This window comes from Heptranchias perlo, unplaced genomic scaffold (genome assembly GCF_035084215.1).
Source record: "Heptranchias perlo isolate sHepPer1 unplaced genomic scaffold, sHepPer1.hap1 HAP1_SCAFFOLD_50, whole genome shotgun sequence".
NCBI classification, from domain to species: domain Eukaryota; kingdom Metazoa; phylum Chordata; class Chondrichthyes; order Hexanchiformes; family Hexanchidae; genus Heptranchias; species Heptranchias perlo.
In genome coordinates this window covers 2,780,496-2,787,385 of record NW_027139516.1, presented here as the reverse complement: position 1 = coordinate 2,787,385, position 6,890 = coordinate 2,780,496, and the positions used below count along the sequence as shown (strand labels likewise).

The window sequence follows — 6,890 nt, the reverse complement described above, 5'->3', positions numbered from 1 at the left end:
AAAGCGCACGAACGGTGGAGACTGCCAGACAGTACTGCCAATTAGATTAGTTTGCAAGCTATCTAAAGTCATAAAGTAATGGACAGTTGGCAAAAACAATCCAGTCAGCTAGGAGTTGTCCAGACAATCTTCTGATTTGTCATTAGACACGATATCCACTGCTCCACGGTGTGCAGAGAAAGTAGCAGCTCACACTGCCACAGCGCTGCGGTCTGAGCAGGAAATGAGTCAGTCTCGGTCATGCACACGTGACTCCACGAGTCCGGGAGTGTCAAAAGGCGCACAGTGAATATTTACCAAAGAGAGCAATCCTGGCTGCTTCCCTTCGTACAGCGGAGGACTGCAATACAATTATCAGATAAAAGTCATCCTTAGGTTTTTGGTTGGAACTATCGAACGTGCTTTTGGAGTAAGCAGAAATTAGCTCAAGGCCGTTTTCTTTACTTTACAGACAGCCTACAGCTTAACATGTTGGCGCTGAGGCACAGGAGACCTCCTTTCCTTTCGGAAACCTGAAAGCTTTTTGTGTCTGCCCGAAAACGGCTGTTTTGCTCTAGCATTTGCCTCTGCTCACCAGCAGGGAGTGCCTTTGAGTAACAACACGTCAAACCGCACTCACTTTCAGGCAAATCAGCCTTCGATCGGTCAGTCAGACAGACAGACAGAGCTCTCGCTGTTTCCTCAAGCTCGGGCTGCTGTTCTTTTCCGATGACCTCGTCTGCGTTGCGCAGGCTCGGGCTCTTCTCGGCATCATTCACGATTACTGTGCCTTCCCGTTCTGCGGTTGCTCACTTGCGAATACTCGATACCGCGGATTGGAACAAAGTATTGAAAAAATTCAGGGAGGTGGCAATTCGTGGCGCTGTTTGGAGGCGAGTGTGAAGCGACTATTGTGAAGGGCAAGTGGACTCGCTAAGTAGGGGAATTAGCTCAAATGGTAGAGCGCTCGCTTAGCATGCGAGAAGTAGCGGTTTCGTTGCCCGCATTCTCCACTCACGTTTTTACCTTGGGGAATTGTCCCGAAACAAAAATGGTGTCAGTTTTCAGCAAATCCAGAACCCACGTCAATCCTCAACTTCGATGAATGGAGGTCAAGGAGCAGTAAATCTTTTGGTGTGCTGCGGTAAGCAAAAGTTTTTGATTTTAGTGTTTAGCAAAGATGGAAAGATGAAGTGAGACATGGAAAAAAGCTTCACAGGCCCTGATATCTTTTCTGTGGATTGAAGTCAGGATTTACAAAGCTGTGTGAAAAGCGCACGAACGGTGGAGACTGCCAGGCAGCACTGCCAATTAGGTTAGTTTGCAAGCTATCTAAAGTCATAAAATGATGGACAGTTGGCAAAAAAACAATCCAGTCAGCAAGGAGTTGTCCAGACAATCTTCTGATTTGTCATTAGACACGATATCCACTGCTCCACGGTGTGCAGAGAAAGTAGCAGCTCACACTGCCACATCGCTGCGGTCTGAGCAGGAAATGAGTCAGTCTCGGTCATGCACACGTGACTCCACGAGTCCTGGAGTGTCAAAAGGCGCACAGTGAATATTTACCAAAGAGAGGAATCCTGGCTGCTTCCCTTCGTACAGCGGAGGACTGCAATACAATTATCAGATAAAAGTCATCCTTAGGTTTCTGGTTGGAACTATCGAACGTGCTTTTGGAGTAAGCAGAAATTAGCTCAAGGCCGTTTTCTTTACTTTACAGACAGCCTACAGCTTAACATGTTGGCGCTGAGGCACAGGAGACCTCCTTTCCTTTCGTAAACCTGAAAGCTTTTTGTGTCTGCCCGAAAACGGCTGTTTTGCTCTAGCATTTGCCTCTGCTCACCAGCAGGGAGTGCCTTTGAGTAACAACACGTCAAACCGCACTCACTTTCAGGCAAATCAGCCTTCGATCGGTCAGTCAGACAGACAGACAGACAGAGCTCTCGCTGTTTCCTCAAGCTCGGGCTGCTGTTCTTTTCCGATGACCTCGTCTGCCTTCCGCAGGCTCGGGCTCTTCTCGGCATCATTCACGATTACTGTGCCTTCCCGTTCTGCGGTTGCTCACTTGCGAATACTCGATACCGCGGATTGGAACAAAGTATTGAAAAAAATCAGGGAGGTGGCAATTCGTGGCGCTGTTTGGAGGCGAGTGTGAAGCGACTATTGTGAAGGGCAAGTGGACTGGCTAAGTAGGGGAATTAGCTCAAATGGTAGAGCGCTCGCTTACATGCGAGAAGTAGTGGGATCGATGCCCGCATTCTCCACTCACTTTTTTACCTTGTGGAATTGTCCCGAAACAAAAATTGTGTCAGTTTTCAGCAAATCCAGAACCCACGTCAATCCTCAGCTTCGATAAATCGAGATCAATGAGCAGCAAATCTTTCGGTGTGCTGCAGTCAGCAAAAGTTTTTGATTTTGGTGTTTAGCAAAGATGGAAAGATGAAGTGAGACATGGAAAAAAGCTTCACAGGTCCTGATATCTTTTCTGTGGATTGAACTCAGGATTTACAAAGTAAATAAAACTAATGCACTCCCTGCTGTGTGAAAAGCGCACGAACGGTGGAGACTGCCAGGCAGCATTACCAATAAGGTAAGTTTGCAAGCTATCTATAGTCATAAAGTAATGGACAGTTGGCAAAAACAATCCAGTCAGGTCGGAGTTGTCCAGACAATCTTCTGATTTGTCATTGGACACGATATCCACTGCTCCACGGTGTGCAGAGAAAGTAGCAGCTCACTCTGCCACAGCGCTGCGGTTTGAGCAGGAAACGAGTCAGTCTCGGTCATGCACACGTGACTCCACGAGTCCGGGAGTGTCAAAAGGCGCACAGTGAACATTAACCAAACAGAGCAATCTTGGCTGCTTCCCTTCGATCGTTCAGCTGGTACAGCGGAGGACTGCAATACAATTAACAGATAAAAGTCATCCTTAGGTTTCTGGTTGGAACTATCGAACGTGCTTTTGGAGTAAGCAGAAATTAGCTCAAGGCCGTTTTCTTTACTTTACAGACAGCCAAAAGCTTAACATGTTGGCGCTGAGGCACAGGAGACTCCTTTCCTTTCTGAAACCAAAAGCTTTTTGTGTTTGCCCGAAAACGGCTGTTTTGCTCGAGCACTTGCCTCTGCTCAGCAGCAGGGAGTGCCTTTGACGAACAACACGTCAAACCGCACACACTTTCAGGCAAATCAGCTTTCCATCAGTCAGTCAGACAGACAGACAGACAGAGCTCTCGCTGTTTCCTCAAGCTCCGGCTGCTGTTCTTTTCCGATGACCTCGTCTGCGTTGCACAGGCTCGGGCTCTTCTCGGCATCATTCACGATTCCTGTGCCTTCCGTTCTGCTGTTGCTCACTTGCGAACACTCGATACCGCGGATTGGAGCATTGAATGCATTCAGGGAGGGGGAAATTCGTGGCGCTGCCTCGAGACGAGTGTTAAGCGATTATTTTGAAGGGCAAATCCACCAGTGTAACTGGGGAATTAGCTCAAATGGTCGAGTGATCGCTTAACACGCGAGAAGTCGTGGGACCGATGCTCGCATTTTCCACTCACTTTTTTACGTTGGGGAATTGTCCCGAAACAAAAATGGTGTCAGTTTTCAGCAAATCCATAACCCACGTGAATCCTAAGATTCGATATAGAGAGGTCAAGGGGCAGTAAATCTTTTGGTGTGCTGCAGTAAGAAAAAGTGTTTGATTTTCGTGTTTCGCAAAGATGGAAAGATGAAGTGAGACATGGAAATAATCTTCACGGGTCCTGGTATCTTTTCTGTGGATTGAACTCAGGATTTACAAAGTGAATAAAACTAATGCATTTCATGCAACGTTAAGAGCGCACGAACGGTGGAGACTGCCAGGCAGCACTGCCAATTTGGTCAGTTTGCAAGCTATCAAAGGTCATAAATTAATGGACAGTTTGTAAAAACAATGCAGTTAGGTTGGAGTTGACCAGACAATCTTCTGATTTTTCATTCGACACGGTGTCCACTGTTGCATTCGCCTCGGGTGTGCAGAGAAAGTAGCAGCTCACACTCCCACAACGATGCGCTTTGAGCAGGAACCGAGTCAGTCTCGGTCATGCACATGTGACTCCACGAGTCTGGGAGTGTCAAAAGGCGCACAGTGAACATTTTCCAAAGAGAGCAATCTTTGCTGCTTCCCTTCGATCGTTCAGCTGGTGCAGCGGAGGACTGCAATACAATTAACAGATAAAAGTCATCCTTAGGTTTCTGGTTGGAGCCAGCGAATGTGCTTTTGGAGTAAGCAGAAATTAGCTCAAGGCCGTTTTCTTTGCTTTACAGACAGCCAAAAGCTTAACATGTTGGCGCTGAGGCACAGGAGACCTCCTTTCCTTTCTTCAACCTGAAAGCTTTGTGCATCTGCCCGAAAACGTCTGTTTTGCTCGAGCACTTGCCTCTGCTCACCAGCAGGGCAAGTGCACCTTTGAGTAACAACACGTCAAACCGCACTGACTTTGTCACGAACAGAAGACAAACACACGTCTTCGTTCAAAAACCACCCTGCAGGTGGACACATAGTGAGATAAACACAGGGCAGAAATGCAGACAGTATCCGGAAAAATCGGGAAGTGGACAAGAGAAATAGATTGAGCGCTTTGTTATCAGAAAATTGTCTGAACCTCCACGGTCAAAGAAAGGGCTTTTGTTGGTCGGTTTCCCATTGAACCGGATAATTCGGGAGAACTTGGTAGATGTTTGGTTCGCTTCCCTTGACCCCACCAGCGGACAAGGTTTGTCGATCCCACCCGACAACTCGTTTCAAAAACCACTCTGTCCAAAGCAAATGTATCCTTCCAGATTAAAAGGGAATAAAACTTGAAAACAGCGTCACTGTGGATCAGTTTTCTCTCACTCAAAGTAAACTGTTTAATGAAGTAAAAGATGCACCTTCCAAAGAATCAGGGAACAGCCACTGTTTCCCTTTTTGGCAGGAGAAGAAAATCGATGTGGATGTTCATGGAGACCAAGTTCCAACATAATGTTCCTGCCCGGAATCGAACTGGGGACTTTTTGTGTACAAGGCAGACGTGATAACCGCTACACTACGGAAATGGATAATATTGCATTAAACAATGGGCAACTGAATGGTGTCCTCTCTCTGCTCGCAGTTGGAATGTGTTGTTTCAAGTGCAGCAAAAGATACAGACAGTGGCTGTTCCCCCTTTGCTTTAAAAACTCTCAGGGTGGTGGGTTTGAGCCCACGTTGGGCGAGTACCGTTTTAAACTTATATGCTGCTTCCACCGGTGAGCCCCAGCTCTGACACTTCCCCCACCCCCCTCTGTCTCACCGCGCACGATGGGGCCGCGCCCGGGCTGAATCTCTCCAATTCGGTTTCCGCCCTTGTCGCAGCATGAAATGTTCCTCATCAAAGTCACAAATAATACCCTATGTGACGACCACCATGATAAACTATCCCTCCTCATCCTTCTCAAATACAATATCTCACCGTGCTGTTATGCTGTTAGACTAGTTTCCTCTCTCTGCTCTTATTTGGAATGTGTTGCTTTTCCGTCTGACAACACTTAGTATCATCGTATTATGTTAGTCCACAAGAGGAGATCATTCGGCCCGTCGTGCCTGTGCCGGGTCAAACGCACATTTTCGTTCAAAATTCGTTCAGGAATAGATTGAGTGCTTTGTTATCAGAAAATTGCCTGAACCCCGACAGTCTACAGCTTTCCACCTCGATATCAACCACACGGCCTATTTTTGTGTCACCTGCAAATTTCTTCATCATGCCCCCTACGTTTAACTCCAAATCGTTAATGTATACCACAAAAAGCAAAGGACCAAGTACCGAGCCCTCCGGCACCCCACTGGAAACAGCCTTCCAGCCGCAAAAACACCCATCGACCATTACCCTTTGCTTCCTGCCACTGAGCTAATTTTGGATCCAACAAGCCACATTCCCTTGGATCCCATGGGCCTTTAATTTTTTGACCAATCTGCCATTTGGGAATTTTTCAAAAGCCTTGCTAAAATCCATGTCGACGACATCAATTGCGCTACCCTCATCGATCCTCCTTGTCACCTCCTCGAAAAATTCAATCAGGTTAGTCAGACACGACCTCCCCTGAACAAATCCATGCTGACTGTCCTTGATGAGTCCGTGCCTTTCGAAGTGACAGTTTATCCGAGCCCTCAGAAATGATTCCAATAATTTGAAATGGAGTCTTCCTCCCGGTTGCTGCAATAACAGATAAGGCGATTAAAGTAACCATGCCCGGCTAGCTCAGTCGGTAGAGCATGAGATTCTTAATCGCAGGGTCGTGGGTTCGAGCCCCACGTTGTGCGAGTGCGATTTTCAACTTTTATGCTCAATTCACTGAAATAATGCAGAATGGAACATGCATTCGGTCGTCAGGATGGCCGAGCGGTCTAAGGCGCTGCGTTCAGGTCGCAGTCTCTTTTGGAGGCGTGGGTTCGAATCCCACTTCTGACATTGCTTACTTTTACTAAGACGTGAAAATATTTTATTAGTGGATTGGGCTGCAGCTGATTTTTCGACCAAGTTGATTTGCTCCTCCCACAAAAGCAACTGGCTTTGTGATGGAAATGAGACTTGAGAAGTTTCAAACGGTGAAATGTTTGACATATTAATGACCTGGACAAAGAAATAGAACAGCAGTGGGAAACATTTAAAACGGTGATCAATGGAGTCCAGGAGAAATATATCCCACTGAAAAGCAAGAACAAACCAGCCAGAAATGACACACCAGGGATGAATAAAGAAACAAGGGCAAAATTGAAACTGAAGAAAAAGGCACACACGAGACAATAAAGGAGAGAGGGTAAACTGAAAAGACTGGGAAATAAGTCTAAAGAACTATTAGAGAGGCAAAAAGGAATATAAAAAAAAGCAAAGTATTCGAGACACAACAACAGCCAA

At 46.6% G+C, this 6,890-nt stretch overlaps 2 non-coding genes across 2 annotated transcripts; both read left to right on the top strand.

Moving 5' to 3' along the window:
- Positions 1-6,222: 6,222 nt before the first annotated feature.
- trnak-cuu (transfer RNA lysine (anticodon CUU)) lies at positions 6,223-6,295 on the top strand. Its single transcript has one exon. It is a non-coding gene; the product is annotated as a tRNA-Lys (tRNA).
- Positions 6,296-6,360: 65 nt separating this feature from the next.
- Positions 6,361-6,443, top strand: trnal-cag (transfer RNA leucine (anticodon CAG)). The gene has a single exon. It is a non-coding gene; the product is annotated as a tRNA-Leu (tRNA).
- The last annotated feature ends 447 nt before the right edge of the window (positions 6,444-6,890 follow it).